The sequence below is a fragment of the Eptatretus burgeri genome, chromosome 1 (assembly GCF_056783735.1).
Source record: "Eptatretus burgeri isolate ZD-2024b chromosome 1, Ebu_testis_v1, whole genome shotgun sequence".
Lineage (NCBI taxonomy): Eukaryota > Metazoa > Chordata > Myxini > Myxiniformes > Myxinidae > Eptatretus > Eptatretus burgeri.
This window is the reverse complement of record NC_140961.1, coordinates 11,929,064-11,946,715: the sequence shown is the minus strand read 5'-3', so window position 1 is coordinate 11,946,715 and position 17,652 is coordinate 11,929,064. Positions and strand designations below refer to the sequence as shown.

The 17,652-nt window shown below is 48.8% G+C and overlaps 1 long non-coding RNA gene across 2 annotated transcripts in view; it reads right to left on the bottom strand.

Annotated features, from left to right (window-relative positions):
- Nucleotides 1-6,890: 6,890 nt before the first annotated feature.
- The window catches only part of LOC147033872 (uncharacterized), a 110,467-nt gene continuing 99,705 nt past the window's right edge, over nt 6,891-17,652 (bottom strand). For both annotated transcript variants that reach the window (XR_015055721.1, XR_015055725.1), the window contains one exon: nt 6,891-9,218. This is a non-coding gene — a long non-coding RNA (uncharacterized LOC147033872). The remainder of the gene's footprint in view (nt 9,219-17,652) is intronic.

Sequence of the window (17,652 nt, the reverse complement as noted above, 5' to 3'; positions counted from 1 at the left end):
CCCTCAATTTGCATGCTTCTTCACTCATTTCATCTCTTCTTTCCACCGCTTCCCTCCTCAATTCGTCACTTTTTTTTACTGTATTCATTTAGTTTTTTCTGCCATTCCTTTCCCATTCTTATCTCCCCTTCCAGGATTTCTCTTTTAAACTGGCTTGCCATTACCTCTCGCTTCAGTAGTTCCAATTCCCCATCTTGTTTGCGTTTTTCCTTTTCGAGCTTTGTTTTCCTTTCTCCTTCCTCCCTCAATTCTCCCTGCAGTTCTTCGAACTGTTCTGACTTTTCCAGCAATTCCTCTGTCCTTTCCTCCAGCTGTCTCTCTCCTCTTTTTATCTTCCATTCTAGGCTTTCTCTTTACTGATTGCCTGTTCTTACCTCTTCCTTCAATTGTTCCAACTCCCCATTGTGTTCACATTTTTTTTCTTCCAACTGTATTTCCCTCACTCTCCCCTCCAGTTCTTTGAACCGCCTTGCTTCCTCCAATAATTTTTCCATTAATTGTTTTACTTCCAAATCGTGCTCCTTTTGTTTCTTTTCAAGCTTGGTTTTCCATTCTTCCTCCCATTGTTTCCTTTCCTGGGAGATACCAATCTGCTGTTCCTCTATTCTTTTGTTCAGTTTGCTCTTCGCATATTCCAACTGACGGATATAAAACACTACCAAATTCTTTTTCCCACATAATTTGTCGACTCTATTGGCCAAGTCATGTTTTTGCCACCGAATTCGTTCCAGTAAATCGTCCAATCGCTGTGTCCCCCCGTACATGTAATTTTTCTGAAGCGCGTCTGCGTGCCGTTGTGACTCGTCCACTCCACTTTGCACCTCCTCGATATATTCTTCATAACGCTTCACCTTTTCCAAGACATCCCCCAATTGTGCCTGAAGCCTGCCAATGCTCGCATAGTCATCCTGCCACGCCTGCCATGGCACATGCCGTGACCACGTGCCTTGAAGCGGTGACTGGGAGCTCACGCCTTGTGCTGTGCCATTAATATCAGCCCGCTCCGTGCTGCGCTGAGGTGCGATCGCGCTGCCATTGTGCGACTCCATTTGCCGGCAAAGTTCGTGCTCAAGCCGCTCCCACTGACCACAGTTAGTGGTGGGGTTATAATTATAAAAAGAACCGACCTGGGCCATGGATCCTACATGACTACACATACCTAATACCCCCGGCTCCCGCTCGCCTTGAGACGCCATCTTATCTCTCGTAAAGGGTTAATTTAAATCGCTCGTAATTTGGAGGGAATCGGGGGTCGCTCCTCTCACCCCTGGACCGATTCCCGTGAATTTAGCTAGAGACAGGAGAGCCCGTTTTCCCGTTTTCCGATACCAGTGCCGCGAGGAGGGGGATGAGTTTGTATCCCACTCCTGACACCAGTGTTGCGGATTCGCGCCCGCCGGCGTGCGAGCGGCCACGTAACTCGAATCGCGGCACGTCGCCCACCGGACGGACAATTCCGTCGTGACCCTCTCGGACTAACGCCGGGAACTAGTCACGGGTGGGCCTTTCGGCCTCACCACGATCGTGCCAATCGGCCCCCTGCGTGGGATAGGGTTGTTCGCCAAATTCGACCTACCTAAGTACCCACACGGAGGGTAGACCGGGCGATCGCACCTTGCCGCAGGTCGACTTCGGACACGGGCCACTTTAAGCAACCCGTTCCGTACTATCGGGATAACCGAGCGGTGTTATCGTCAACCTCGACGGTTCCGATTAGTTATTGGGCGTATTTAGCCCACGACCAACTCTTTACGTGAAGTAAGATGGAGATTCAATTAAAGAAAAGACGAAGCGAAACGGGAAAAACAGTTCAACATGAGGCACATTTATTCCGCGGCAAATGGAAAGCACACATATACAATTACAACAATTATGCACCAAAAGCAAATGTAACAAAAAGAACACAACAATTATGCACCAAAAGCAAATGTAACAAAAGAAACAATGCAGATCTACTACCGACTACGCGAGCACACGGCAACACTTACACAGTTTTACTTTACAGACGGCGCCGACAACACATATACTCAAAGCAAAAGAAAAAGGGGCCACCCTCAACTACAAGGGGGCAGACCGGCCTGGGGCCGAGACCGCGTCGAGCCTACCCGTCTGGTGATGAGCCGCAAAATGGCGGCGGCGCCCCGACTCCGCGGGCCTCGCTGGCACTGCTTGGAATGGGGTGGGAACGGGGCCATCGGGCCAACGGTGGAATCTCAGCGCGGGGGGGAAACAGGGGGGGTTGTTGATGCTCTGGGGAAAGAGGATATCTGGCTTGCTTGGGTCCCGCGACGAGCGACTCCACTGCGACCTCGACCGCGTTCCCGGCCTCCCATCTCCGCAGCTCCCCGACAGACTCCGAACCCCGTCTTGACTGCTGCTGCTGCCACACATCGCCGCCGCCACAACGCGCCCGAGCCCAAAACAGAAACTCTTCTCTCTGCCGCTGCCGCTGCTGCTGCCACACCTCTCCAACTCACCCGAGCCCGAAACAGAAACTCTCAACTCGACTCGATTCGCCCCGCGCTCGGCGCTTTATAGTGCGACAGGAGAAACCATATGCAGATTTTTGGATCAGGATCAGCTCGGGGGCGGAGCCACGCTCGCCCATTGGACGGAGGAAAAGTGGGCGTGAATCATTCCTGATCCGCGAATTTGCATATATCGATTCAACTCCGACGCGCCTGGAGGCGGGGCCAAATCGCCCCGCGCTTAATGATTGGACGGATCGGAAGTGGGCGTGAATCATTCCTGATCCGACTTCCCCTCGGAAAGGCCGCTCTTTGTACCCGCGGCTCAGCGCGCGCCCTGTACGAGTCCAGGATCGGTGCCCACAAGCGGTGCGGGAATGGCGGCAGAAGGAGGAGAGGTGAAGGTGGTGGAGGGTTTATTGTGGTGGTCCCTGGCCACGGTGACGCTTGGAATGGCGGTGATGCGATGATTGCGAGAGCGAGTTGTGACGGTAAAGGTCGTGGCTGTTGGCGTTGTTGTTGTTGTTGTTGTGAAGCGGCGTTGCGATTGGTGGTTGTTGTGTGATGGCGATTGAGACGTGGTTGGTTCAAAATAAAGATAGAACAGAAAAACGGCTATCTTGAAGGGTCGCAGCCCGAATGAATCACATTTATTCCCTCTAAACAACGAGTTTGGGCTAACTACACATATACTTACAGAGATATCTCACCTACGGGACCTGAATGGTGGTTTGCGAATTTCCTCAACCACAACAATATCTTAACATGGCGTGCGTTTAAAACATGGGAATTCTAACGGGGTTTTTTTGTCGTATAGTCAAGTCTTGGAGGTCTTTGGGCCTTTTGGATCCTCGGGAATGTTTTGGAAATTTTGGTCATCGGGAACATTTTGGGTCCTCAGGGACTTTTGAGTCTGTGGGGACTTTTGGTTTCTCAGGAACTTTTTGGGTCCTTCGGAAGTTCTTGAGTCCTAAGGAACTTTTTGCGTCCTCAGGAACTTTTTGCGTCCTCAGGGATTTTTGTGTCCGTGGGGACTTTTGGGTTCTCGGGAACGTTTTGGCCCTCAGGAACTTTTTGGGACTTTTGGGTTCTCTGGAACTTTTTGGGTCATCGGGAACATTTTGGGTCCTCAGGGACTTTTGGGTCTTCGGGAACTTTTTGGGTCCTCAGGGACTTTTGTGTCCATGTGGACTTTTGGGTTCTCGGGAACTTTTTGGGCCCTTGGGGACTTTTGGAACTTTTGGGGTCCTCAGGGACTTTTGTGTCTGTGGGGACTTTTGGGTTCTCAATAATTTTTTAGGACATTTATGTCCTCAGGAACTTTTTGGGTCCTTGGGAACTTTTGGGTCCTCAAACATTTTGGGACTTTTGGTTCCTAATTAACTTTTTGGGACTTTTGGGTCCTCGTGAACTTTTTAGGATTTTTGGATCCTCGGACTTTTGGGTCCTTTTTGTCTTCATGGGTCTTAAGCGTCTTGGGAGTCTTAAAAGGTCTTCAAAGTTCGAAGGGATCTCAGCAGTCTAAAGGGTCAAAAGTTAAATTCCAAAGGTGCGTAATTAATTAATAGACTACGTAATTAATGGCCAAAAAGTAACACACACACACACACACACACACACACACACACACACACACACACACACACACACACACACACACACACACACACACACACACCTCATCCATCATTTATAGTAGATGCATCTTCAAGGGACGGGCATGGTGTGGCGATGGCGAATAGGAACGTACTGCGTACCACTAATTGGGGCAGATAGCTTTGGTTTTCTGCAACACAAAAACGGTGAACGTTTTATTTATTTAGTGAGGTTCCAAATGTGTGTGGAGTCAGGCCAACTGTGCAGTGAGCCAATGGGGAGAAGAGACAGCTCGACTTGTTAGGTGTGCTGGCCTTTGGCCATGTTACATGTCACGTGATATCTGTTAACCAATGAAATTGCATATCAATGAAAAAGCCAGAAAAGTTATCTTTAAAGGCTCAGGTGGTGGATGAAAATACCCTTAGGACAATCCATGGATTGGACTTGGGCTGTGTGCCAAATTTGGTGGTTGTTGGTCCAGCGGTCCTTGTAAAAAACACGGACAGACGGACAGACATCCGATGAATATTATTTATTAGATTTTGTGTCCCCTTTTCTTCCCCACCACAACCCGCCGTCGTCTCCTCTGTCACGTTGGATTGTGTGTGTGTGTGAGTGTGTGAGTGTGTGAGTGTGTGAGTGTGTGAGTGTGTGAGTGTGTGAGTGTGTGAGTGTGTGAGTGTGTGAGTGTGTGAGTGTGTGAGTGTGTGAGTGTGTGAGTGTGTGAGTGTGTGAGTGTGTGAGTGTGTGAGTGTGTGAGTGTGTGAGTGTGTGAGTGTGTGAGTGTGTGAGTGTGTGAGTGTGTGAGTGTGTGAGTGTGTGAGTGTGTGAGTGTGTGAGTGTGTGAGTGTGTGAGTGTGTGAGTGTGTGAGTGTGAGTGTGTGAGTGTGTGAGTGTGTGTGTGTGTGTGTGTGTGTGTGTGTGTGTGTGTGTGTGTGTGTGTGTGTGTGTGTGTGTGCGTGTGTGTGTGTGTGTGTGTGTGTGTGTGTGTGTGTGTGTGTGTGTGTGTGTGTGTGTGTGTGTGTGTGTGTGTGTGTGCGTGCGTGCGTGCGTGCAATATAGATCTATATCGCTCATCCTGGCTGTTATGGTGAGCATCGCCGTGGATTATGTCTCACACGATAAAACGGCATTGGCCGCAAAGAACAACAGTCCGTCTGCTACACTGACAATTGTTCCCGCTAATGCAAACCATTCAACCAAAAGGCACATAGTGCAATCGGCGAGTAAATCAAAATATGTGGAGTGTGACGAGCACCGAGCACCCCCCCCCCCAATCTCCATTGGACAAAGTCCTACATGAAGCTACAATTATGTCCATATATACTGTATCTACTGTATCTATTGTGCATGAGTTGTGTGTCTATTAATTCCGTACATTTATTCATTAGTTATGTACTATTGGAATGTACCTTTTAACCCTTGAGACTGCTGAGACCTTTGAAGACCCCAAAAGACCCATAAATAATATTATTATTATTGTGGTTCCAAGGCTTACAGGCTGGGAACCCAATTGTTTTTGTTCAGACGAACAAAAACGTCCATGGGCCCGAAGAACAATGAAAATTTGGTCCAATGGACCAATGGGCCCGCTATTTCAACAAAAGGAGCAGCACCGACCCAAAATGTGCCATGCAGAACATTGGTGCTGCTGAAGCAGTTTTTTGGTAAGGATTATATTGGGTGGTTTGCCATTGCCTTCCCAGCATTGTTTATCTGTGCTTTCTCTTTTTAAATGCTGAGCATCAAGCAAGGAAGGAGCAAACAATTTTTTTTTGAGTCTTCAGTCGGGCTCGGCTGGGTTCAAACCAACCTCCCAGACTTGGAGGATATGCTTTAACCATTACACCATCACACTTCTTCTTCTTTCGGCTGCTCCCGTTACGAGTCGCCACTGCGGATCATCCGTTATGATCTGCATAATGATTTGGCACAGGTTTTACGCCGGATGCCCTTCTTGACGCAACCCCGGTCGCCTCTTACGACACAGGGATATGGTACACCTATTCCTAACCGGGACATACACCGGACCCAGTACACTGGTACTCACTTCGCCAACCTCGGAAGTATGACAGGCTGAGTCAACCTCCTGGTGTGTATTAATTCAAGCGGCCAACGGGGCTTGAACTCAGGACCTGCTGGATCCCAAGTCGCTACCCTAACCACTACGCCAACATCAGGCTCATTACACCATCACACCACCCTTCTATAAATTACGATATAAAATATTCAAGAACTTTACTCAGGGCAAGGTGCAAAAGTGAGGTTTGTTACCTCCACCACCAAAGGTGAAGGAGGTTACGTTTTCACCCCTGTTTGTCTGTTTGTCTGTGTGCACGGATCCGGATGAAATTTTGTGGACAGGTTCAGTGTGACAAGGCCGAACTGATTAGATTTTGGTGAAGATCCGGATCTAACTACAAGAATTTTTAAGTGATTCTTCATCATGGAGAGATCGGGCCAAAAACGATATAAAACACGATATCTCAAAAAGTTGTGGACGGATTCAGACGAAACTTGGTGGACATGTTGGATGTGTGGCAAGGACTAATTGATGGAATTTTGGTGAAGATCTAAATCCGAATCTGGAGACGAGAATTATTTAATTTTTAAGTGATTCTTCACCTTTGAGAGATGAGGACAAAAACGATATATCGCACGATATTTCAAAAATGTATTGGGCCCAATATGTTCTCAGGGATCAGGCATTGCATTGCAGACGTATGCACTCTATTGAGTGCCCTTCTAGTTTTTATACGATTCCCCATAAAAAATATATAAATATATGTATATATATATATATATATATATATATATATATATATATATATATATATACACCTTCTAAGTTTTATGATTTATTCCAAATTTGAACAATTTTTAGCCTATCCAGCTGGATTATGAAGGCGGCTTTGGCTGTAGAGATGATGATGTTCTTGCAGTCATTGAGAGAAGTCGCATAAAATCACGATGACTGCTTTCCAGGCAGTGGTTAAAATTTGTCTTTTTAGCATACGTAATAAATGGATGTCTCCTTTGTCCCAATGTTTTTTTTTTCTGAGCACAAGTTAGATATTTCTTGCATGAAGAGACTAATTTCTGTACAATAAGCCAATTAACAAAATTGAAGCTTCAATAACACTGCGCGTTAATTAAGAAATGGATTTAGGTCCTCAACCACCCACCAACCTCTCTGGACCCTTGGCTTTTACAACCTGGTGGAAAGTTTACACAATTATGTTTTCTACCAGAGGGAAAACTTTTGAGCGGGCATCTCTTCATTTCAACTAACTATACCTGTTGAGTGAACTGTGTGGCTTCCATGATGTGCACTCATTATAAATGACAAGTTCAGGACTCTCTGATGGTAAAAATTGGGAATTCCAACCAGCAGGCCCTTACTGTAATTGCGCCTTGTTCGCACTATGCCAAGTATTCCCACTATGCATTCATATTTACACAAACAATAGCGACTCGTTTGAAGTTCATCTGTTTTGCGAGCACAATGGCGGTTACCTGGAGACACGTGTAAAGGCTGTAAAGGAGGCCCAGGCGGTTTTGTGCGTACCTTTTCATCAAACGTCCCGCGTGCGGACGTCATCATGTGAGACTGCCACGAAACCCGTGTTCGCTCAATGATTCATGCCTTTGTACATTTAAACGAGGCTAATCTTTTGAAAGTAAGATGTTGCGCCATTCCTCTGAAGTTTAGCATGATAACAAGATGGTCCTTGTACGGAAAAGATGCGTGCTTTTTCTCGGCAACACCGGTCTCATCGTTTGGTTCGGGCTCGGTCGGGCTCGTATCTCAGGTGCAGCTTTTGAGTAGACTGTCCTGTAAAGTGTATCTGGAAAGAGCTAGCGTGCATGTGTACTGCAAGGAGTTGAAAACGCCGAGGACTCAACATGACTGAACAATGTATTACATGAACTGTGGGACGTTGGCAGCATCGGTGCCACGTGAGAATAGCCGTTGGGGGTTTGAAGTTTAGTAACTGCGATAATTATGTTTGTGCTAATTATAATTGTGGAATTGACTCCGGGCGCATTATGCCCCAGATACTATTGTTCCCGTTTGACGTTTACATCAAAGTGATTATTGTATTGAACGTCGTAGAACAACTGGAATGTGGTTATTGCGAAATTCAAAACCACATTGGAATGCCACTTCATCGCAGATTTGGACCACTGTGCACACAGTGCGTACAATCGAGCAAAAACTCACCTTATGGGTCGGTATGTGTGGATTGTCGAGCAAATTCTGTGAGAGGTAATTATTTTGCCGACATTATTACCTCCGCCACTGAAGGTGAAGGAGGTGATTTCTTCACCCGTCTGTTCGTTTGTCTGACTATGTGTCGGATATCTCAAAAAGTTGAGGACGGATCCAGCTGAAATTTGGTGGGCAGGTTGGGTGTGTGACAAGTATGAAATGATTAGATTTTGGTGAAGATCCGGATGCGACTCCTAGAATTTTTGAGTGATTCTTCACCATTGAGAGATTGGGACAAAAATGATATATTGCATGATATCTCAAAAAGTTGTGGACGGATTCCGATAAAACTTGGACACAGGTGTGTGGCAAGGACGAATTGATTCAATTTTGGTGAAGATCCACATCCAGATCCAAAAATTTTTAAGTGATTCTTCACCATGGAGAGGGCCAAAAAACGATATAGTGCTGTATAGCATGACATTTCAAAAATGCATTGGGCCCAAAATGCTCTCGTGGATCAGGTATTATGTGGCAGAGGTACGCACTCTACCTTCTAGTTAATTTATGATTTTGTGAAAGTTAATCACTCAAATGCCCATGCAGGAATAATTGCGCAGATGATCAATAAAATTCCTACTCAACACTTGTATGGTTTGAAGAGCTGTGAGAGTAAATGCTTGCGAGTTAAAATTCGGCTTCAAGTTCATAATAAAACATCAAGAGTGAAAGAAGAACATTTCTGGTGAGCACATACATGGTGAAAAATTCAAGTAACAAAGAAGAATCCACAACCATGTTGCTTAAGAGACGAACTGGGAAAATGATGCTTTGCTGGATTTAACTCCAATTCAGTGAGAACAAGAATTGAGCTCCCTGCAAGGCCATGGTTTCATTCCGTTGCAATTGTGACATCATTCTCTCTTGATGAAGATCAACTGAGAAATAAAATAAATCGCCTTTTCTCCTTCCGAAAACCAAGCCGAAGGTTGGAAAAAGCACCCAAAAACAAAACTGATAGGTGCGTAAAACCGGTAAAACCACACCTCACGGAAAAAAACAGGCACACGACCATTGGAATGGTGTCACAGGTCGTGGTGAGAGATACTACACCCCAAAGTTTTTAGTGACATTAAAGCCCCTTGCTTTGTTTTTCATCTCAACAAGCTCATTCCTGTGGTAGAACATTCTCCCAGAATCATTTTATTCTTATTAAGACGTCACAACAACTCATCCACTTCTCATGAGAAAATGGCTTAACAATGGGAAAACAAACAATTGGTTACCTTTACAAAGGTCTTCTTCGTCTTCCTTCGTATGCCGCACAAGGCTGCAGGGTAGCATCATTGGCTGTAGAATAACATCACATGCTGAGGGAGTGGATGTGCCACTGACAAGTGCATTGTGATCTGAACGTTTGTTACCAATGGGCACGAAGCAAAAAGTGGAGATGAAGAAATGGTTCACTTTGTCCGTCTGTCTGTCTATTTGTCCACCCACAAACGTCAATTTATGATTGAGTAACAACCTAATTTCAATTGAATGTTATATTTTGAACATGAATTGGAAAACAAACCTGTAGTTTAAGCATTCACCATTAATTTGGCTCTGAAATCCTCGCCAATGCACATAACAGTGGGAGGTCTTCAAACATATTATTAAGGTGATAGGTCATAGAGATCAGCTGCATACATAAACATGTAACTATACATATATATATATATATATATATATATATATATATATATATATATATATATATATATATATATATATATATATATATATATATATATATACATATTGGTACGGCTGTGGAAATTCGCAATACACCATAAAGGGTCCTTAGATCAGTTATGAGGCTAAGTTCATGTGTAGTTAGCCCAAACCCGTTGTATAGAGGGAATATATGTGATCCATTTGGGCTGCGATTCTTCAGTGAGCCGTTTTTCTTTTGCTGTCGTTATTTTGGTGCAACAACACAACAACGAACATCGCCACAACCAACATCTCAACAACGACGCCATTCACACCACGACGCCACCTTCAACAACTACACCACCACCATCTTCGCCACTCGCCATTCAACGCGCACCGCGCGGTCACGATCTCCGTGGGACGGGTGAAAGGAGCGGGATGGCAACAGCAAGGCCGCGGAAAGACAACTCTCGCCCGAATTTCTCTCGCCTGAATCTTGAGCCGGATCGTCGTCACGCTTCGTGAGAAGGGGGAGGGGTGGCACAGCTTGCTCCCGATTGGGGGATGCGCGGTGTGACGCGGCCAGGGAGGAGGAACGCCCCCCTTCGAGACTTTTCTGGAAACGCCGCGAAGGGGGTGGAGCAAGGAATGGGGCGGAGAGAAGGGCAGGGCCCCGCCTTACAAAAAGGCGAGCGCAAGGCGGCTGAAGAGCTGGTCGTCGAATTGGGTCTGGTTTTTGTCTTGGTCTTGCCTGGTCGGTGGTCCCGGTTGTTGTTCCCGACTGTCGAGTCAGAGGATTATCGGTGTAAGAGGGTCAGTCAGTGCGGTCTCGAGACCCCGCTGGTGGGACGGAGCGCCTGACATCCCCCCCCCCCACCCCATCCACACCGGGATAGCGGCGAAAGCTCCGTCCGTTCGTTCCCGAACCCCGTTCGTGGCGTCGAACGGCCACACATGCCGGCGCAAGGTGCGAGCTCGTAGACCACGCCAGAGGGGCTCGGAGTTGAGGTCGCGCAAAGGAGGACTCGACGACACGCTCAGGGAAGTCGCGACTTCCTTTTATTTTGGGGTTCTGTGTAAATGTGTGTGTGTGGCGCCAGTCCGTAAAGTAGAAACTGATTAAGTGCTTGTACATTGCATTTTATTCGGTTGTAGCTCTGCATTGTTCCTTGCTTGTGTTTTCTTGTTTGACTGTATACGTGTATTGTTTTGTATAACTGTTGCTTATTAGAAATACGTGCTGCCGTGTGGCACGAATAAATGTGCTTGTCCAATTGTTCCCTGTTTCGCTGCGTCCATTCCTTTGTTTGAATTTCCATCTTGCATCACAAAAGGGAGTGATAGTGGGTGTAAGTTCCCGATAAATAATCTGAACCGTCGAGGTCGACGATAACTCCACTCGGTTATCCCTGCAGTACGGAACGAGCCGCTTAAGCGGTTCGTCTCCGGAGTCGACCTGCGGCAAGGTACAACTCCTCGGTACGCTACCTGCGCGGGTACTTAGGTAAATCGACCATTCGGCGATCGGACCTTATTTCGCGCGGGTAGAATGCGGACTGAGTTGTGGTGAGGTTAAACCCCCACCCGTGACGAGCTCCCGGCGTTGTTCCGAGAGGGTCACGACTGAATTGCACGTTCGGTGGCGAAGCGGCCGCTATTGGTTACACGCGGTCGTTCGCACGCTGACGGGGCGCGAATTCACAACACTGGTGTGAGGAGTGGGATTCGAACCCACGCCTCCAACTAAATTGATGGAACCGGATCAAGGGTGAGTAGAGCGACCCTCCGTGTTCCATTTAATTACGAGCAATTTAAATGAAAATCTCTTAGGAGAAATAAGATGGCATTTCAAGGCGAGCGGGTGCCGGGGGTATTAGATATGTGTTTGAATATATAATCCATGGCCCGGGATGGTACCTCTTGTAATTTTAATCCGTGGGGGAGCTCACCCTATTCTGAGCACGAACTTTGCCGGCAAATGGAGTCGCAAGATGGCGGCGCGGCCGCACTTCAGCGCAGCACGAGGCATGAGCAGGCAGCTATTTTTAGCGCAACGGATGGCACGACACGAGGCGAGCGCTCCCAACAACTGTTTGAAGCCACGTGGGCATGGCAGGCGGACATCGGCGGGCTTCGGAAACAATTGGAGGAAGAATGGAAAACCGAGCTCGAAAAGAAACAAAAGGAGCACGATTTGGAAGTAAAACAACGAAGGAAAAAAATATTGGAGGGGGCAAGGCGGTTCAAAGAACGAGACGGGAGAGTGAGGGAAATACAGTGGCAGAGAAAAAATGTGAACACGATTTGGAAATAAAACAATTGAAGGAAGAGAGAAGAACAGGCAATCAGGAAAGAGAAAGCCTAGAACGGAAGATAAATAGAGGATATGGACAGCTGGAGGAAAGGACAGAGGAATTGCTGGAAAAGTCAGAACAGTTCGAAGAACTGCAGGGAGAAATGAGGGAGGAAGGAGAAAGGAAAACAAAGCTAGAAAAGGAAAAACGCAAACAAGATGGGGAATTGGTGCTACTGGAGAGAGAGGTAAGGACAGGCCAGATTAAAAGAGAAACCCTGGAAAGGGAGATAGAAATAGGAAAGGAACGGCAGGAAAAACTAAAGGAATCCAGTAAGAAAATGGACGAAATAAGGAGGGAAGCATGGGAAAGTTGTGCGGAAAGGAGGGAAGAAGCATGCAAATTGAGAGAGGAATTATGGGAAAAAGCTTCTGAGATACTGAAACACGAAACCAAAGAGAGAGGATTACAAAACGAACTAAGGATGATAAAGAGGAGAGGAAGAGAGCGGAAAATGAAACGTTGAGGAAACACACTGTACAGATCAAACAGTTGGAAGCCAAAGCAAAGTTGGAGTGTGCGGAGATGAGAAAGGAAGTAGAAAAGAAAGCTTCGGAGTTGCAGAAGCACCAAAACAAAGAGACGGAATTACAAAACGAGTTGAGGATGGTGAGAGAAGAAAGAACGACAGCAGAGAATGAAACGTTGAGGAACCACACTGTACAGATCGAACAGCTGGAAGCGAAGGCCAGATTGCAGAATGAGGAACGCGAAAGACAGTGGAATAGAAAACAAAAAGAACATGAAAGTTTACCAATTGAAAGAAAAGGCAAGGCTGGAGTACGAGGAGATAGAGAAAGAACAGTGAAGGAAACACAAAAAGGAGATTAACCAAATGAAGCAAACCATGAAACTGGAGAAGGAAGGACAGGAGAGGAAACAAGGAAGAGTAGTGAGAGAACAGCGAATGAAACACAGGAAGGAAATGAGCCAATTGAAAGAAACAATGAGATTGGAAAATGAAGAGCAGGAGGAACAGTGGGAGAGAAAACAACTACACGAGTGTGAAATTGAACAACTAAAACGGAGAGCGAGATTGGAGTCAACGGTGATTGAGGAGCTCCGGAGGGAGAACGAACAGCTCATGGGGCTCAGAGAGGAAGAACGACTCAGATGGGAAGGAAAAAGGAGCCAGAAAGAAACAGAAAAAATAGAGGAGAGACTGCACAATAAGGACGGGGTTGGGGACGAGCACACACACATTGAAGTAGTGGAGGACCATGAGGGTGAGCTGGCGGACTGTTTAGGGACCCGGTGCGAGCAGCCGGATGGCCTCCTTCGGGAACGGAGGGAGACGCTATGCTCCCTTGAGGTGGATCACGACCAGGCGGGTCCGGTCGTGCCGAGCGAGGTTGAGGGGGCGAGTGCTGCGAACGGGTGCACACGAAGCTTGGGGGGACACGATTCCCCAGTGTGATTGCCCCGGTGTGTGTGGTGAAAGGTGTGGGTGCAAGAGCGTGTGTGAGAGCGACCCCGGGTGAGAGTGAAATGGTCTGTGTGGATGCAGCACCGTGTGTGAGTGAAACACCGCATTGAGTGCCCCCGCGTGAGTGAGTGGTATAGTGTGTGTGAAGGAAAAGGTCCACGCAAGTGAAGCACGCTGTGTGAGAGAGACAGCGTGTGTGAGGTCGCTGTGTGTGAGGGAGATGACTATGGGCATGCGGGAACACACAACCGCATGTCCGAGGATGAGTGTAATGGTGAGGTGTGTGAGCGTTGTAACATGCAGGTGTGCGTGGGTCGAATGGCGACGACGACTGCGACAGATAAGGGACAGAGGCCAAGTAGCGGCCGTAGCTGGAATGGGCACCGCGCCGGGTTTGCCCGGCAGCGCGCTCGGGGTCCGTGCTGTGCAACGCATGAGGCCGCCACGTGCGTGCTTGCGGGAGTGAAACCCGGTCCGTAAACGCCAGCGGTGGATGTTGCCGATCCCGCGGACGGACAAAGGTTAGGCAGGATTACGGATTTGGACCGGACGGGTTCTCCACGCGAGCTTGTGTTAAGCTCCAACGGGCAGAACACATGTGTTCGCGTGGGGAACCTCTCGAGACGCGAGGCTTGTGTTTTTTTATGCGCAGGGTGACGTCATGGCTGCACGTGTGGTTGGAATCTGGCAGGAGGGTGAATCCCTGCCGGATGGTACCGTCCAAGAGGGACGAGGGACGCGAACAGCTGCCATGACGTCACGCCAAGAGTGCGCGGCTGTGAATTGCCGCGCTGGTGCGCTGGTGCACGCGCATTAAAAAAAAAAAGCAAGCCTCACTTTGGGTGAACAGGATTCCCAGGCAAGGGGTGGAAGACCCCCTTGCTTGGGCACAGGATACAACTAGTTAGACTGGCTTCATGGGGCAGGGGTAAGTCCGCATGGGGCCCGTGGAATGGATTAGGTCGAGGGATTGAGATGAGATTTAGGTTGGGAAAATGATTTTTAATGGATTTTTGAGGATTTGGAGACAAAGACAGACAGTGAGTGTGTAGAGGGGACGTAGCTTAGCTTCGTAGTGTTAAAAGGAACGTGCTGTAGTGTAAGGGACAACGTGGGAGCACGAGTTAGTTCGGGGATTTAGTGAGCAGAATGGCATTGTTCAGCGATGGAGTGAAATGAAGTGGAAAAAGTACATGATGAGTGAGTGAGGCCAGTGGGTCTGTGTGAATGGAGCGAATGGGGAATGCATGGTGCGATGAGTGATTGGGGGGGGGGGGGAGTGATTCCCGCCCAAGGGACCCCGGGGTCATTGTAAAGTGAGTTAGCTGGGTTAGTTAAATTGACAAAATGGAAGTCGTTTTGTTGTTGGTGGGAAGGTAGGCTCGATACCCATTTGGAGGGGTGCAGGAGCCCTGTAGACGGGCTGGGAGCGTGGCTACGGACGGTGAGTATCGCTGAGTGGGTACCCCGAGCACCGGGCTAGTCGGCCGCAGTAGGACAAGGACCCATGGGGGGCCGGGATAGCGTCGTGTGTACGGGTGCACCCGCATGATGCGGGGGCCCGGGGCGCCATTGGCTGCGTGGGCAGTGTCGTGGGCACGGGTGACCCTCAAAAAGGGGCCCGGGAAGCCAGCCTGCCACGTGAGCGTTTCAGGGGAGTCGCCATGGACGGGACTGCCCGGTGTTTAGGGAGCTGGTAGGCTCGGAGGCAGTGTAGTGCCCGGGGGTGCCATAGCTGGAGAATTGGCAGAGGGTAGTGCCTGCCAAGGGAGCCACGCGTCCCAGCCACGAAACCGTGTGAGGGCACGGAAAGAAAATTGGGGGGCGAGGCCCGAAATTGTGAGGACACCAACACAGGCGATGGGAATCTGGGTTGATAGAACCAATAGATTAAGTTAACTAACAGTTAAATGGATAGGGTAGATAAGGAAGTGTACTCCTCTGCACCATCCATCCCTTCGCTCTCGCTGTGAGCCGCTGGACCCACTTTGGGTTAAGATCGCTGAACTCCGAGGAGGCCATCTTGAGGCTGGAGTTGGGCCTCGACACAGGACGCAAGCTCTCCCTTATTCCCCTCTGGGAAGGGAACGTAGGGGTTGGGAGGAGGCTCGGAGACGATAGGTTAGCCGAACAATGACAGTAAAGGGGGTTCGGGGACGATTTATAGTGGGGAAGCAAAAAATAAAAAAAATAAAAAAAAATAAGTGGGGGCTAAATTGGTTTTTGACAAATTAAGGGAGTGGGTAGGTACAGAGATAGGCAAAGGCGATAGGTTGGGAGGGAGACAGTCAGGTAGGTCCAAGCCCGCTTTCTGAGTGGCCAGCACCACCACACTTCCTCCACCAACCTCCATCTCAAGGCAAGGTGCCAGCCCAATTTCATCTGCTGGCTGTGTTACTGCAAGGCCTGGGCCGGCCACTTCATCGGCTGGCTGTTTGCTGCAAGGCCTGTGCCAGTCGGATCGTCTGTCGGCTGTATTTGCTACAGCGGCCTTGTCATGCCATGCCTTGCCTGCACACCTTTGCCATCCATGCCTGCTGCCCTTGTTTCATTTTGCCCCGTTCTGTTCTGCATTCCCCCCCCCCCCACAACCCCCTTGAACATTGCCATGTGCGCCAGGATCGTCGCGCAGTTTGCGAGGACTGCCCTGTAGGCAGCTACAACACGGGCCTGCAGTGGCGGCCTGTGCACCGTGTTTGCGTCCATCCATCCATCCATCCATACATCCGTTGTGTTCAATGCGTGTGCCACTTGAGCTGGCACGGAGATTGCGTTGCGCAGCTCATGCGACGTTGCGTTCATTGCATGTGCCACTTGAGCTGGCATGGAGACTGCGTTGCGCAGCTCATGCACCGTTGTGGTTCACTGCGTTCATTTCAAAAGGAGAGGCCTTGGACTGCGTGTGTGCAGCCGGCCACATTCCCTGTCACCTGCATTGCCTGAGCCAGAGACTGCATGTGAGCAGCCTGGCTCCCTGCTAACTGCTTTTCTCTTTGCAGAGTCCATTGATCCTGGGCCATGGTTGAGTGCAAATTGTAAAGTTAAGATGAACTGTACAAATGAGTGCGCCCCCGGCATGCAAGTCTTAGCACCGGCAATTTATTTAAGTCGTCCGTATGAGTGGGTTTGTTTAGTTAGTTACTCAGCCCTTAGGTTATTTATTTTGGGGACACGAATACACTGAATGTCATACTCAGGAATCCGAAGGTAAAACGTACTAGGGGAGAACTTACACATGATGGCACACGAAAATGACGACTCGGGACGAGTCTGTAAAAAGGGGAGGGGGTAGTGTTACGGCTCTGGAAATTCGCAATACACCATAAAGGGTCCTCAGATCAGTTATGACGCTAAGTTCATGTGTAGTTAGCCCAAACCCGTTGTATAGAGGGAATATATGTGATCCATTCGGGCTGCGATTCTTCAGTGAGCCGTTTTTCTTTTGCTGTCGTTATTTTGGTGCAACAACACAACAACGAACATCGCCACAACCAACATCTAAACAACGACGCCATTCACACCACGACGCCACCTTCAACAACTACACCACCACCATCTTCGCCACTCGCCATTCAACGCGCACCGCGCGGTCACGATCTCCGTGGGACGGGTGAAAGGAGCGGGATGGCAACAGCAAGGCCGCGGAAAGACAACTCTCGCCCGAATTTCTCTCGCCTGAATCTTGAGCCGGATCGTTGTCGCCCTTGGTGAGAAGGGGGAGCGGTGGCCCAGCTCGCTCCCGATTGGGGGATGCGCGGTGTGATGCGGCCAGGGAGGAGGAACGCCCCCCTTTGAGACTTTTCTGGAAACGCCGCGAAGGGGGTGGAGCAAGGAACGGGGCGGAGCGAAGGGCGGGGCCCCACCTTACAAAAAGGCGAGTGCAAGGCGGATGGA